The sequence below is a fragment of the Canis lupus genome, chromosome 30, assembly GCF_048164855.1.
Source record: "Canis lupus baileyi chromosome 30, mCanLup2.hap1, whole genome shotgun sequence".
Taxonomy (NCBI): Eukaryota; Metazoa; Chordata; class Mammalia; order Carnivora; family Canidae; genus Canis; species Canis lupus.
The window spans coordinates 27,553,426-27,570,121 of record NC_132867.1 but is presented as its reverse complement, the minus strand read 5'-3'; positions in this window follow the sequence as shown (position 1 = coordinate 27,570,121).

Below are 16,696 nucleotides of genomic sequence, written 5' to 3'. Positions count from 1 at the left end.
AGGGAGTCTGTTTTTCCGCCAAACATTCTCATGGCCAATTGAAGTTTCTTTAGGTAGTTCCTTGCTTCCAGTTCTCTAGAATATCTATTTGGTATCATTCTAAAATTTGCTTCTTTATATTTTCCAAAGAGGCTTTCATAAAACTCAAATTAAAGATTAACTATCAGAGAGAATATTATTATACAAGAGACTTCCTGTTTATGGTCAATCATCCAGGAGTCAAATACCTGGATCTGGATTCTAGATTTCTGTTCTCCAAGTTGTGTAAATAAGACCAAGTTTTTTTTTTTTTTTTTTTCTCCTTTCCCCTTTATTCCCTTTCACTATTTTTTATATTCCCCAAATGAATGAGACCATATCAGAAAGGGAGACAGAACATGAAAGACTCCTAACTCTAGGAAATGAACTAGGGGTGGTGGAAGGGGAGGTGGGCGGGGGGTGGGGATGACTGGGTGATGGGCACTGAGGTGGGCACTTGACGGGATGAGCACTGGGTGTTCCATATGTTGGCAAATTGAACACCAATAAAAAATAAATTTATAAAAAACATAAAATAAAATAAAAAAAAATAAATAAATAAGGCCAAGTATCTTCAAGCCTACCTTTCTCCATCTGTAAAATGGCAATAAAAATAACAGTATTTACTTATGTCAACCTGAAATTGCAGCATAAGGAAAAAACCTACTCAACTGCTTAAAAGCAAGAACAGTAATTATCTCTTGTCATAGGAAGTCCTAAGTCAGGGATGCTGGGTTTAATGATATCAGAAGTCTCCTAGGTTGTCTCCACTGTACTGTCATTAAGAGTTGTCTCTGCTTAGACATCATATCTAGAAATTACAGTATTTAAGTAATGAAGTGGAGAAGGTCTTTTTCTTGGTTTCTCCTTTTATGCAAGCTATGAGCTTAATTGTGTCTCCCTAAAATTCATATGTTGAAGTCCTGACCCCCAATACCTCAGTATTTAGTTGTATGTAAAATGGGGCCTTTAAAGAGGTAACTCAGTTCAAATGAGGTCATTAGGGTGGGCTCTAATCAAATATGACTGGTATAAGAAGAGGAGATTAGGACATAGTCACACACAGAGGAAAGACCAGGTGAGGATATGAGGAAAAGGCAGCCATCTATAAGCCAAGGAGAGAGGCCTCAGAAAAACTCAACCCTGCCACACATTGATCTCTTGGATTTTCAGAGTCAAGAAATGTGAGAAAATAACTTTCTGTTGTTTAAACCACCTACTCTGTGGTACTTTGTTATGGCAGCCTGAGCGAAATAACATGTGAGATGAGAAGGCCTTTTTCCAGAACCCCTTTATCAAGATCTCCCTCACAAATCACTGGTCACAACTGTGCTACATATTCATTTCTAATTCACACACTAGCAAGGGGGAGGGAGGGGATGATCATAACTGACTTAATGAAGTCTCAACTCTGGAAAATAGAGGACACCAGGGAAAAAAGGAGGTTTTTTTTTAGAAAGGAAGGAAAAGAACTTCTAGCAAGGAAGAATCAACATGCAGTGATGTCTCTACCTTATGGGTTGTTTTGAGGATCAAACTAGAAAATATGTGAAGCATTTAGTGTGGTGTACTGAACAGTAGCCAATGATGATTAAGATTATTAAGCTTCATTTAGTTGGAGTTCAAAGCAACAATGCCTGGCGGTTCTTTAGAGGAGAATGTATTGCTCTTTTAGTAACACTCTTTTTGGGTAATAATATATCTCATTCAATATTCTTCTGTACTGGAAGCAATCCTAACTCCAATATAATTCTAACAAGAAATAATAAGAATGTCAGTATTTTATTTTTTCATTTGAAGAAAGGATTACATAATAATTGATAATTTTTTTTATATACAAGCTCATGCCCTTTGTAGAGAAATAGTTTTGCAGTGAAATACAATCTCTGTGGCAGAGTGAAAAATAACCCATTATGAAATATGGCCACATTCTAATTCCCTGAATCTGTGAACATTACCTTATTTGAGAAAAGGGTCTTTGCTGATGCAATTAAGGTAAGGATCTTGAAATGAGATCATTTTGAATTCTCCAAGTGTTCAGTAAATCCAATGACAAGTATTCTCATAAGACACACAAAAGAGTGGACACACAAGAAGAAGCTGATGTGAAGACAGATCAGAAGAGAGTTGTGGCCACATGACAAGGAATACCGATAGTAGCTAGAAGCTGGAAGCAGCAGGGAAGGATTCTCCCCCAAAGATTCAGAGGGAATGCAGACTTGCCAATACCTTGATTTGAGACTTCTGGCCTCCAGAATTGTGAGTGAATACATTTCTGTTGTTTGAAGTCTCCAAGTTTGTCACAGTTGTATGGCAACCTCAGGAAACTAACGCAAACCCCATGCCTGTTGACTTCAATTATTTTGATATATTGTTTGGCATGTATATATAATTCCTCAGCTACCATGATTTTTTAAAACAATTTCCTGTGTTGATTTATCTAAGGAGAAAGCAAAAGATGAAATCAAATTGAGCTACTATACGAGTATGAGTCTGAGTGTCTAATTTTGCCATAATTTTGCAACTTCTCCAAGGGCTTCTCTTCTAAAAGTTGAGGATTTCTTTTAGATGTCAAACATTTCATGGATAGTCCACATGCTAGATATTCACTTTTAGTGTCCATGAGTGGGAAAATGCATTTTTATCCCAAGGTTCCTTGTAGATAGCAATAATGATTTTCTTTTGATGACTTTGAGAGGAGAATGAATTTGGGGATGCTCTTTGAAAGACAACTCTAGAGTTATGCTTAAAGAGGAGACTTTCTTCCATTATTGGCTATCTTTTCTAACTTTCAGATAAATTTTGCCTTTTATCACATATAGTAACCTAAAAATGAAATTCGTTAAATACTTGAGCAATTCTTATTTATGATTTCCTTTATCTATGTGCCTAACAAAGTATGAAAGTATGAAAAATTAACACATGGTCACAATGAAATTCAACATTAAAAAAAAAACAAACTAAACTTTTAAGTCAGACTAGGCACATACTGGCAAGTGCTGTTACTAAGAAGTAAAAGACACCCCAGTTTGGAGACACACATATACAAAAACAGAAAGAAAAAGAATGTCTAGAATTATAATATTGAATTGTACAAAAACTTTGGGTTTTTTATTTTGATTTTACATAATTGTCGTTCATCTTTTGTCAGTTTAAAATGATTCCAGTAGTGTGCTATTATTTGAAATTTTGTTTGTCTTTGTTTCTTGGTATTTATGTCCATGTTCTACAGGCTATGAGCAAAACATGTCCTTAATTAAGTGCCAAGTTCAATCTAAGTACAACAATAATAAAGACCTCCTAAAAGTGTAGGGATAGTTTGTAATGACTAGTTCTAGGGCCCCAAACACCCACATGGTGGAAACCTCAGGAAATTCCTGCCATTAACATGGTCTTTTCACTTACTTTCTAAAGGAAAACAAGGAAAATAAAAATAATTAATTCCTTGCAGGCACTAAACTCAAGATAATTCACATATTTAAGGCTTTATTTTATTACTTTCACTTGGTTTTGTTAAGGAGTAGTGTATTCTGGCCCCTTGAAGTGTTGCAGGGTTTATTCTAGTTGCAAAGGAAGAAAAGTGTGTCTGAGAATGCTGAGGTCTAAGCAGTTAACACTACAACCTTCTTCAGTTGCAAAGGAAATAGGGAAACTTGAACTTTTCTGCAAAACTGACTTACTGAGCTGTGCCTTTGTGTTGTAACTGTTAACGACTTGCTTTCCAGTATTCGTTTCATCTTTACTATCCCCACATCTCTTTGATTGTTTCTATTTCCTGGTCTCCAGTGGGGTTGTAATAAGGGCGAACTGGCAGGTACCATCTCTAATAGTTTCACTTGACTTACTTGCTTATTCGCAACAGTACATCTTAGGAGAAAATGCAGAGAAAAATTTTGTTATGACTCAGACTACTTTAATTTTAGTTTGCAGCAGACAAGCATTTGTATTTATATGGTGAATATTGTGATAACCCAATTGTGAAGCAGATGGGATTTTTCTTTAGCTCCTTTTCAACATACAATATGCCTCTTCAACCCTAATGAAAGTAAGGTCTTTATGTAACTTACTCTCCCTCTATCTTATTAACTTAGCAAACACGATGCTCATCCCTAATATATATTTGTGCTAGAGAAACTGTTGTGGGGAATTCAAAGAAAACGGGAGGGTAGTAATCTGTTGGGTGATAAGAAGTGTATATTCCCATAAACTATAATTTAAAGTATGATAAATCATGTACTAGTATAATTAAAGAAATGAGGAAAATGGCTTATTTTCGACTAATGAATTAAATGGCATCTTCAAAAATGAGGAAAATGGCTTATTTTCAACTAGAGTAAACATGAATTAAATGGCATCTTCAAAAATAGGTAGAGTTTCATCCAGTATATGTGGAGGTAAGGATGTTGGAAGACTGGCAAAGGGCAGTGGTGAATGTATGTAATGGGAAAGATATGATCCAGAAAGGAGGGCAGAAATAGTATGGCTGGTTGAGAGAGTTAAGTTTGAAAAGTAGATATGGGACATGTCACAGAGGACATTGGGTACTTAGAGTTATTAAACAAGTGGCATATGTTAGTTTTCCTTTAGTAGGATTCATGTGCCCATCACTCAGACTGTATGTAGTACATATTCACTGACCACCTGCATCAGAATCACATGGAGATGCTTTTTAAGTATGCAGATTATCTACTATATTGGTTTATCTGTGGGATATAGTGATCTGAAAGTGATTCTTATCTACAAGGAAGCTTAAGAACTATAGGAATAGAGGAGAACATGCTGGGAAGTTAGAAAACACCCTGGGAAGTAACTAAAATATTCAGGAGAGATTTAAAAAAAACCGAACTACAACTCGTGTAGATGAGGGGAAAGTATAGGCATTGGGTCAAGATATATCTGTGCTTAATACCATCTCTACCACTTTGGACTTTGTATGGCCTTAGAAAAATTTCTCTGAGCTTTAGTTTCCTCATCTATAAAATAACATTAACTCACAGGACTTTAAAACATTAAAAATATGTGAGAATATATTGTACTGAATGTAAAAACCAGGGGCTTAGAATATGATTCCCTATTCATCAAACTTGGATGATAAATGCATGGATGTGGGAGATCTTTTAATCTCAAATAATTAAGAAGATCTTGGAGATCCTTCCTTCACCTTTGGCTTAATTATCACCATGTGTAGTTAACAAAGTTTAACTTTTTAGGTCTGATCTTTCTTCCAAAATCCACACTGCTTACTTACTATCTCTTAGATGATTCAAAAACCTCTGTAAGTTAACATTCTCTAAAATCAACTCATGGTCTTTCTCAAAAATCTGTTGTCTTTCAGTGGTTCCTGTTCTGGCAAATGTCTCCACTACCCATGAAGGTACATACACTAGAAACTTAGAAATCATCCTTGACAAATTCCTTTCTCCACTCCCAATATTAAATAATCTCCTCCTTTTTTTTTTTTTTTTTTTGGTATTATCCTCTCTACTAGGTCATTTCTGCTAATATATAAACGTTATCCTCCTTTGTTTCTGCTCTTCTGTACAGTTATTTGACCCATTTCTTGGCCTTTTTGTAAAGAGCAAAACCTTTTATAGGTGTTATTGAACACACTAACTTTACTTATTATTCTCCCTTTCTCTTGAAGCTACTTCAGTCAGATTTTCCTCCTCAAACCTTCACCCAAACTGCCCTGATAAAAGCTCCAATGACCTACATGTTGTCAAATCCAACAGTCAATTCTAAGTCTTGATCTCAATCTGCAGTTGATCACTTACTCTTTTGGAAGCATTTCCTTCACTCAGCTTCTAGAGCACCGTTCCCTTGTCCTACCTTACTGGTTATACTTTTAATTTCATTTGTGGATTTCCTTCCTTTGCCTGATTGCTCTATGTGGAAGTGTCTCAAACCCCAGTGCTCTGTTTTGTTTTGTTTTGTTTTGTATCTTTCATTCCTCCCAGATAATATCATCTAGACCCATAGCTCTGTAGACCTCTGGTGGCTCCCACACTTGTACCTCCAGCATAGATGGAATTTGAGACTGATTTACTCCACTAGTCAGTTTTTCTACTTAGATACTGAATGGATTAAAATATCCCAAACCAAATAATTGTTGCTCTTTCCAAATTTACTCTTATTCAGCCTTCCACATCTCAGTAAATGGCACAGATTTTGATGTGATTAAATTGTTTGTTTAACTCATGGTAAATTCATAGGAACTTTCATTTAGTGTATAAGTACTTTTACTTAACTCACAATTATAAGAATCTTAATTATCTTTTTCTCAGTCAATAGCAGATAAACAGAAAAGTAAAAATAGAAAAAGAAGGCTTATAAAGAAGGAAGGCTTCACAGGAAGTCTCATAAAGAAATTCAGAAAAAAAATGCTGAATCTCAAAGAGGAAGAGGGTTGATTTAATATGAAAAAAAGTGTAAGAGTTGATGTTCATTATTATGTTGATGCCAGCAATGGAAAGATAATTTGTGTTTCCTAAACACTGGAAGTGCTGAATTCACTTGATAAAGCTTTCCATCAGAATGGCTATGAGATAATAAAAATTGGGTGTATGAAGATTCAGATTTAAAAAGTATTTAATTTCAGCATTTTATTCCTTGACAATGTCTTCAAAATAAAAACATTAGTTTGTTTCGTCATTTTACATTCTACTATTTGCGACTACAAGAAAAACACAATGTAAATGACTTACAAGAAAATCAACCCAATATCGTTTTTTTCATCTATAGTTTTTAATAGCTCTTTCCCTGCATCTTTCTGACACGAATCACAGCTTCAGTTAAGTGGGCTTAAGATTCCTGTTGTATTTTACATTTTTTTTCTAGGAATTCCTGCCTATACAATATCAACTTCCTCTTTCATTAGTGTTAAATTTTTCCTGTGTTCTGGATTTGTAACTTGTGATAATTATTTGGAATGATTTAAACTCTTGGACAATGTTAAGTTATTGTATTGGACATGTTAACAAACTTCCTCTGCTTCTTTCGAGTGCTACTGTGCATCACAAAGAGACAAATGTGCATCAATCTTATAAGTTTTACGGTGGAAGACAATGTAAATATATATATATGCACTACATAAATATATATAAATATATATATTTACACACATATGTATGTATATATATATGATGAAAATCTTTTACTTTTCTTTATATTCCATCTGGCATGTTTACAATAAACTTAAAATCAACCATTTCATATAATCTCATAATTTATTGAGCAACTAATGATGTGCCAGGAACAATGGGAGATATCATTAAAATGGGATCCATGGTGTTAGTTATTTGGGTGCCTGAGTCTACTAGAGCAGAAAACATATACAGACAACAAATAGAGTTACCAAGGCTATTGAAGGAGGTTAAATACTTGGATAAAGTGATGTAGCCAATAGAGGAAACCCTATAATGTGACAAAGTGCAATGAAATGACTTTGAAATTATCTCTTTAAATTATGGCCACAAAGTGCTCTTACCTGGAACCACAGATATTTTCTTAAGTTGTTTGGGTTGGGAAAAAGCTTCTTTTTATTCTAATAAATTGTGAAACTGAAAAGTTTCAATGAAAGAACCAGAAAATAAGGAAAGGGTTAATAAATAATTCTTCACATTCTCTCAGTACAAGAAAATATGAAGAATAAATTCACTGAATGCCTTTGGGTCTTTCAATGTTTTTTTTAAACATCATAATTCATTATATTAATTCTTATGGTTTGGACAGTGGATTTAATTTTTGAAACAGCCAAAAAGTGTTTTATACCAAATAGTGAGTAAAGTAAGCCTGGGGACAAAAAATATAGTATGGTTATGAAGCATTTAAAAAAATCCTTTATTTATTCATGAGAGACACAGAGAGACAGACAGAGACATAAGTAGAGGGAGAAGCAAGCTCCCTGTGGGGAGCCTATTGCGGGACTCCTTCCTGGGTTTCCGGGATCACGACCTAAGTCGAAGGCTCAACCACTGAGCCACCCAGGTGTCCCAGAACTGTCTTTTGTAAGCCTATACGAAGCATACTGGACTTAATTTCAATGGTTGGATGTTTATCCTAAGACGTCCACTTAGTATTCTGTGACTTGGACTCTTCATTTAATCACATTTAATCCCTGTGAAAACACCTTAACAATGCTTGCTATTTCTGTATCATAGGGTTCAGAAGTAAGCTAGTTCCTAGAAAAGAGGTACTGTGTCTTATCCTTTTTGGCATCCTTAAAACCTAGTTCATTATCTACAAAGAAGGATGCTTGAGAAGTGGAAATAAAAGCAATTTATAAACTGTATTATATTAATATTTTACCTTATTCATTAAAAACCGATTTTTTAGGTACCTACCAAGCTGTCTGTTTTTAAATGACTCTGGAGCAGTGGATAATATTAAATTATTTCAACTCCTTTGAATACAACCCTACCACTAGTCATCTAGATATGATGCATTTAGATCATACATACGTCATCTGCTTCTTGTCCTCAGACTGGCTCAAATGTCAGCACCATCAATTCACGAGTGAGATTAAATTAGTACAATACGAATAATACAGCAGGAGTGCAAGTGGTTTTCACTAAGTTATTACTCTTTGTAAATGAGGCCTATCATTATGTCATGTCTTGATGTAAAGATCATCTAATGGCTGAATGGTGGGCTTGTCTGGAGCATGATTGTTTATTCCCAAATGATTTTACAACTGGTCTAAGCCAAATGCAGTATTCTAAGGCTTATCCTTGAACTAATTTCTTTGATGAGCACTAAATCCAATTTTCTGAAACATAGAAATTGTGTAAAATGAGATTGTGTTTGTGACCTTAACTAAGGAATTATGTTACGTATGCAAATATATTCTGTTTTTGTCTTTTTTTTAAAGCATAATAGTGTTTGTCACAGGATAGAAAAGCTTCCTGATCTAATTTTGAAAGGACAGACTGAAAAATGATCAGAAAATTGAAAGTGTCTGACTCAAAAGAGTTTATGTTGTGTTCTGAATAACTGCCAGTTAACTCTAAACATCACTCTCTAAAACATAAACTTTTCTTCAGAATCCATCAAGTGTTGTCTTTTAAGGAGATTTAGCAATCAAAACTTTATCCTGATGCCCAGGGTCTAGGGAAGGCACTAGCCATGTTTTTTTAATAGACTTTCACAGACATGGTGGAAAAACTGTATTTTGGTTAGGATACAAGGTGCAGTGCTGGAACACAAAATAGATGCCTTTTAAGCAAAAATCCCTTAGGGTAGTGATTAGTAGGAATCACAACTATCTTTGTCCTGAAACCCTTCAATCTCATTTCCAACTTAAGTTTATATATGTTATTTCAGTCTATTAGTACTTAGAAAAGAAATGTCCATTACAGATTAGAGAAGTGCTGGAAAATGGGAAAGATTTTTTATTTGGACAGAATGAATTTATTCAATGAGGATTTGTTGCCATCCAATGAACAAAGACATCATTGCCTTGGTTAGTTTTCTGAACATTAATTAATTAAAGGTGATCATATAACGCAAAAATAGGCCAGAAGAATCCTAGCCAGTATGTTCCTCATTGGTTTGTCAAAATCAGCTCCAGCACTTCAGACCCCGGCCCTGTCAGAGTTATAAGGCCTCTTCCCTTACTGGCTGCATCATTGGTTTCGGTAATGCTCAAGTGGGTGCCTATATCAATGTGCAGTGACTTTGGCACTCTCCTATAAGTTCTGTGGGAATAAAAATGACTACTTTTCTGGAGATAAGTTTGGCACTATTGATCAAAATTTCTTAAAAAGTTAATGTCTCCTAACTAGGTAAATTCTAAGAATCAATCCTAAAGAAAGAATTAGAAGTATATTAAAGATATGATCAAGTATAAGTGTTCACAAGAATATTTTTTATATAAATAAAAATATGAAATAGAGGAAATTATAAAAATGTGATATTAAATCATTTTTCTACCATTAATTATCATGTGTTTGGAAACAAAGTTAATGTCCATCCATAGGGGAATTATTAAACTACATATGGCAAATCAATTATCTGGAATATTATGTAGCCATTAAAAAGCTCTATATTGAACTATACCAGTTGACTCAGGAAGTCTATAAGATATAGGTGAGTAAAAAGCAGGATTTGAAAAGTATTCATGATATGATTTCATCTAGATAAAACAATACAAGGACAGAGGAAAAAAAAAAGCCTTGTCTATTTCTGTATACATGTAAGCACCCATGTGCATAAATAGGATTATGTAGGCACAGAAGAGATATGGAAAGATAACTACTGGGGTGAGTACGGATTATGCCTTGGTTGAGGAGACATGATATTGAGTGAAAGGTAGGAAAGCAAAAGAAGAAAGGTGGAAAAGCAAAGAAGAAAAAATACATAGCTCAGGAACATGATCACATTTTTTAAATTAAGCAAATTATATGTGTTCAGTTAATTTTTAAAAAAAATAAATATAATAGATTAAGTTACCCTTGTGATGGCATTTAGCAGAAGGGAATGCTTAGGATCCTAGTGTATATAAAAAGGATAAAAAATCTTATTTGGATTCAGTCGCCATCCTTCCATAAAGACTATTCTTATCAAGGTCATCCATGACTTCCATGCTGCCCAATGCAATGGACCCACCTTTTAAAAATTTATTTTAGGCACTTTTTCTATAGCACTGGACAGAAGTGAACATTTCTTTGTTCTGGAAACACCTTCTTCTCATGGCTTGCCTGACTCCACACTTTTCTGAGTTTCCTTCTATTGCACAGGTATCTTCATATCCATCTCTTTTGCAGACCATTCCTTTTTGTGTGTGATCTTGAAATATTGGCATGTCCCAGTTTCTTCTTTCTATATACTGTCCTTCAGAAATATGATCTAGTCCTATGGCTTGAAATTCCATCTAAATTGCTGATCATTTGTAAATTTTGCCCCAAATATTTAAGGTATATTTATCCAATTGTCTACTTGTCCCCACCCATATGTCCCCACCCTCCACCCCTCTGCTTTCTGACATCTTAGAAAGAAATTAGTATTCACTCCTTTGTTCTAACAGTAATTCAAGTGTTATCATCGACTCTTCTCTTTCCCTCACATCTATATTGGGTGCCAGGTTCTATTAAGCTTACCCCAGTGACAGATTTTCAGTCCAGGCACTCCTCTGTGTCCTACTTTTGCCATCTTTTGTTCAAGTTACCCTTGTTTCTCCTCTGGACATGACCACAATCACCTCCTGATTTGTCTCCTTCTTTTGCTCAGGTTCATTAATATTCCATTCTTCACCCAGTAGCTAGAGTGATCTTTTACAAATGCAAATCAGATCACTTTAACCCAGCTGCCTACAGCACTCCAGTGGTGTCCTGTTTTACATGGACTAAAACCCACACTACTTTGGATGATTTACCAAGCTCTACATGATCTGGTCCCTCTGACTTCTTTCCCCTAATACCACTTTTCCTCTCATCCAATGGACACCTTCAGCTGGACTGACCATTTTCTGGATTCCTTAAACATGCCAGTATCATTGCTTTGCTGAACCCTTTATCTGACTATTGATCTTGCCTGAAATAAATGGCTGATTCCTTCTTCCAACAACTCTTTTGAGATGCCTCCCTAACAATCCTATTTAAAGTAGCCACTCCATTTTATTTCTCCAAACTACTTTCATCTTTACATGATATTTGTCTTTACTTATTTGTTTATTGTGTGTCTTTATAAGGGAGAAGACCGTGTAAGGATCATTTGCCTTGTTTGCCTCATTGACCAGAACTTGCCACATAATAGATGCTCAGTAAGCATCTCTTGAATGGATGAACCTGCATTGGATGCTATAAACATTTTCCTTATCTGTAATTAATCTGATAATAATATTTACTGAGTAATAACTATGTGTCCTATAGCACGTTTTGTGTATTTTTATTTCATTGACCTTTCAAAAAATATGTGTGACTATAGTCTTCTCTATTTTACATAGAAAGAAACATGAGACTCAAAAAGTTAGGGGCAAAGTCACCCAGGCCAGTATTTTGTGTTATAATAAGCTGTTAGGTTTATTTGCTTCCCAAATCCATGCTTTTTCCTAAAACATTGTGAAACTTCCTTGACATCTTACTGCTCCTCATTTACTAATGATAATACCCCATTTATATGGATAATAAAATTAAAAATTTATTTGTCTGCTACTTTTCATTGTGGGTTTTGGATGTTTGCCAGAGGACCATCTTAAAGCTATCTTGGTGAGTTCCTCCACAAACGTGTGCTATTTCTCTTATGTGCAACCTCACTGGTTTTCCAAAACAGTTTTCTTCATTTTTATGTTTACTTTTTTCCTCAGTGTCTTCTTTTTCAAAACCTCCCCTTATTCTCTAAACTTATCTTCTCTCGTTTCCATCTCAACAAGCTATCTGATCTTTCCTTCTACTTCCCTAGTCTTTGATAGATTAGATTTCAAGAGTATGCTAAAGTTCAGGTCAGTCTATTCTTGATTGCTTCTCTTTCCCAGGTGTTCCTGATTTAGGCTCATTGTTTCAGCAATCTGGGTAGTGCAGATAGCTTCCAGCTTGTTAATATCCACCCTAATATCTGGATATTTCTATATAGATATTTTTCACACAAAAAAAACTACACTCATCATTCCTTTTCTTGAAATGACCTCTGCCTTTATTATTTCTCTCTCTTTCACTCTATGAAGTGTTGTTAACTTTTATTAATTTTTGCCACTGGCACCATCACTCTTTGGTCGATAGAGTGTGGTTTTGATACCATCTTCCTTTTCAATCGGTCTTAATTTTCTTTTTTTTTTTTTTTTTAAAGATTTTATTTATTCATGAGAGACACAGAGAAAAAGGCAGAGACACAGGCAGAGAGAGAAGCAGACTCCCCGTGGGGAACCCAATGTGGGACTTGATCCTGGAATCACTACCTGAGGCAAAGGCAGATGCTCAACCACTGAGCCACCCAGGCATCCCTGCAATCGGTCTAAAATTCCTATGTGTTCCACCTTTGCTTCTTTGATTTTAAACATTGAACATTTTCACTAAATGTAACTAGTAAACATCAGCCAATGGGTCTTAAACCTCTTTATTCTAACATTACCTTTTCTACTTGCCTTTGGGAGGCAGTAACAGACTTTTCTTCCCTGACATCTTGGATGGAGAAACATGAATTAAAATGATCAGAGGATGACCTTTTTAATTATAAGAACCAGGGGCTTGCTTGTGGTTTAGCTCTGGAACTTCCTGCATTCATTTCCTTTTAATGAGCCTTTTAAGCTTTATCTCTAAAACTATGCAACTTTGACCTTTTGCCTCTTTAGGCTAATAATTACCTAATTAACTTTAAAGGCAAGTCTCTTGCCACAATTTATCCCTTTCCCACAAAGACATTTGGATCAACATTATTTCCACCTTTTCCTACCTTTGTGTGCACAATTCAGATCTCAATCTGCCAATACAAACATCCTTTGCATTTTTAGTTTAGCCTGAGGACAGAGGCTGAGGAAATGCCTGAAAACATAGACCTTTTTTGCACTATACTGAAAGAATTTAGTTCTGATGACAAAATTAATAATTATTCATTGTAGAACTGTTGCCAAACACCAGAAATCTTTTTCTCGTACAAACACACACACATACTCAAACATAGAGCCTGTATTCCACAGTATAGGACTTACAGTAGAACATGTCTGTATATATGTACAGTCATAGATATTTGCATATAATATATGCTTAAGTAAGAACCCTCTGTGTATGCTGTTGGGGTAGCTGCCTTTTTCCTTAATATTTTTCCATGTAAATAAACATACTTCCATAATGCTATTTTAATGACTATAGTCTAGTATCATGTAATGATTTTGTAGGTGATTTTAAATCAATTTCTTGTTTTTGAGTTTACACATTGCTTCCAGTTTTTCACTCGAACAAGCAATAAGTAGATAAACACTTGTTAAAACTTAGTTCACATTCATGATTAGGGTAAATTTCTAAAACCAGAAATGTTAGGAAAAATGTATACTATGTGTGACTATATTTTTGTTCCATATTCATCCAAATAAGTTATATACTATTATCATAGTTTAATAATTGAAAGACTATCACCATTTATTATCTAAAGTTACTTTAATTCATATTTTTGATCAAAAGTGAAGTTGGAAGTTTCAAATATATTGATCATTCATTTGCATTTTTATTTCAGTAAACCATAGATTTATTATATTTTAACATTTTAATATTGAGGTTATTCATCTATTTTTCTAATAGGTTTGCAAAATTTTTATAAATTAAAGGATACTATCTCTTTAGTGGAAATAATCTTTCCAACTTTTTCGAATGTCTTTTTTTTTTTAAGATTTTATTTATTTATTTGAGAGAAAGAAAGAGAGAGGGAGGGAGAAAGGGAAGAAGAAAGAGAATCTGAAGCAGACTCCTTGCTGAGCATAGAGCCAGACGCAAGCAGGGCTTGATCCCAGGACTGGAGATCATGACCTGAGCTGAAACTAGAGTTGGACGCTTAACTGACTGGGCCACTCAGATGCCTCCAAATGTCTTAATTTTAATGTATTGTTTTTAATAAACATTAAAATTTTTTTATAGATGGCTTTTTTTTTTTTTTACCTTCCTTTGCTATTTTTGTTTTTCTGGAATGACCTAATCAATGGATACATCACATAAATATATAAATTCTCCTAATTAACTTTTTTTTTAAAATTATGCCTTTGGTTGTATTGTATGACCTATAGATCTAATTTATTTTCTCTAAATCTAAGTATTCATTTTTTCCAGATCAGCTGTAAGATAATTCATGCTTCCTAGCAATTTGAAATATCATTTTGTTATATCCTCAATTCTTGTATATAATAATATATATAATTTGTCCTTCATTGTGGTAGGGAGTTGTTATATTTTGTCCATTTTTTTACCTTCTATTTTCATATATTTTTATATACATATATATACACACAGAAATACATGTATATATATTTATAAACACACATAGTATATACAAATATGTTCTCTTATTATGAATGTTCATCAATCTTTTTAGTACCTTCACCCATTTTTTTCTTCTAAGACTACTTGAAACAATGTTGAGTTAAAGCAAATTCCTTTGGGATTTTGAGATTATGTTAACATATCAATTAATTTGTAAGGAATTTGCAGTACTGAATCTTCCTATCTTAAAGACATTAGATCCTTAAAGTTTAACATTTTCCTTTTTATGGTACTCATTTTTAAAACTTTAATCTTTGGTATTTTACAATAGTTGTTGCTGTTGTAAATAGGGCTGCTTTTTCCTATTTAACTTCTTAAATGTTTATTTGATCCAGCCATTTTGTTAAATTTTATTATTTATAATTATTTTTAATGTACTATTTTAAGACATGACTAATTCATTAGCCATTTCCAAGATCTAGCAGCTTCAGGACACTTGAGCAGTTGATGGTCTGTGAGAAGTCCCTGTGGGAAATTTTGTTAGGACTGGTTCATGTTCATTTTGGTGACCATGCTGCTGTTGACGAGGGTGCTTCATATTGAATTGACTAGGTCGTCCTCTGTCCACTTTGGTATTAGACTGAAGAGAATTGATCACATTTGACCACTGATGATAATCTATCATCAGAGTTGTATTTGATCAAGGATTCCTTCTAGTTTCTTGTGGTGGCTTTACCGAGGAGCCATGAGACATCAGAGACAGGTGCCTAATGACTGAGGCCATCCTCATCAGCTTTCCATTTTTTTCTGTCCATTCTTGTCCTTGGTCTTCTTGAATTAGTATTTCTGATTAAATTTGACACTAGTCTGTGAAAAGGATTTTAAATGTAGTGCTTAAATATTATTTACAGCCTTGACTTTTAAATGTAATTTAAAACAATTGTTACTCTACTCCTTGTGTTATTTGAGAACACTTTATTGAACTTCCTAGAAGCACTCTGTTAGTGTTTCTTCTTGAATGGTCATCATCTCCAGAAGCATCTGTTTTAATTCTTAAATTGCAGACTATTGTCTCCTAGAAAATTAATTAGAAAGCACTGTAACTCTGTGTTTGAATTTAGGGAGAGATCTCATTTTCATTCTTTCCATAATCATACACTAAGCACTTCATACATTCTAAGCACCATGCTGCAAGGTGGGAATACAAGCATGGACAGGACTTGTCATGGTGAAGCTTCAGAAGAAGAAAAAGTCATTTATATAAATGGACACTTACCATGCCATTAATGTGCATCTGTAGTGGAGGTGGCTGGTGAGAATGTGGGCAGAGCAGTCATAGGCTTGATAGTGGATGAGTACTTTAACCAAATCTTCCCAGTGGAATTGTCACCTGGGCTGAGCTTTAAAAGATTGACAGAGTTAGAGATGCACAGATTTTGAACTTTCTGACAGTTCTGATTTTGTCCATGGAGCTAAGCGTAGAATGAGTTACATTTTGTCCTCTTGAAGTGGAACAGGCCAAGAGAGTTTAGGTTAGTAATATGGCTCATTTTATAAACTAACAGGTTCCTTCACTCCTTCTATTTGAGTGTGTGTGTGTAACCAGTGGTGAACGATAAATCACATGAGTATAATACACAAAAGATTTTAGATTTGTCCTTTTGAATATTAATATTTTATTTTCCCCTTCAGTCATTTACTAAATAAAATAGTTTAAAGAAATTCACATTCAACAAACTGTTCTTAATAGCAATATCTAAATGTAGTCTCTTTTACTTATT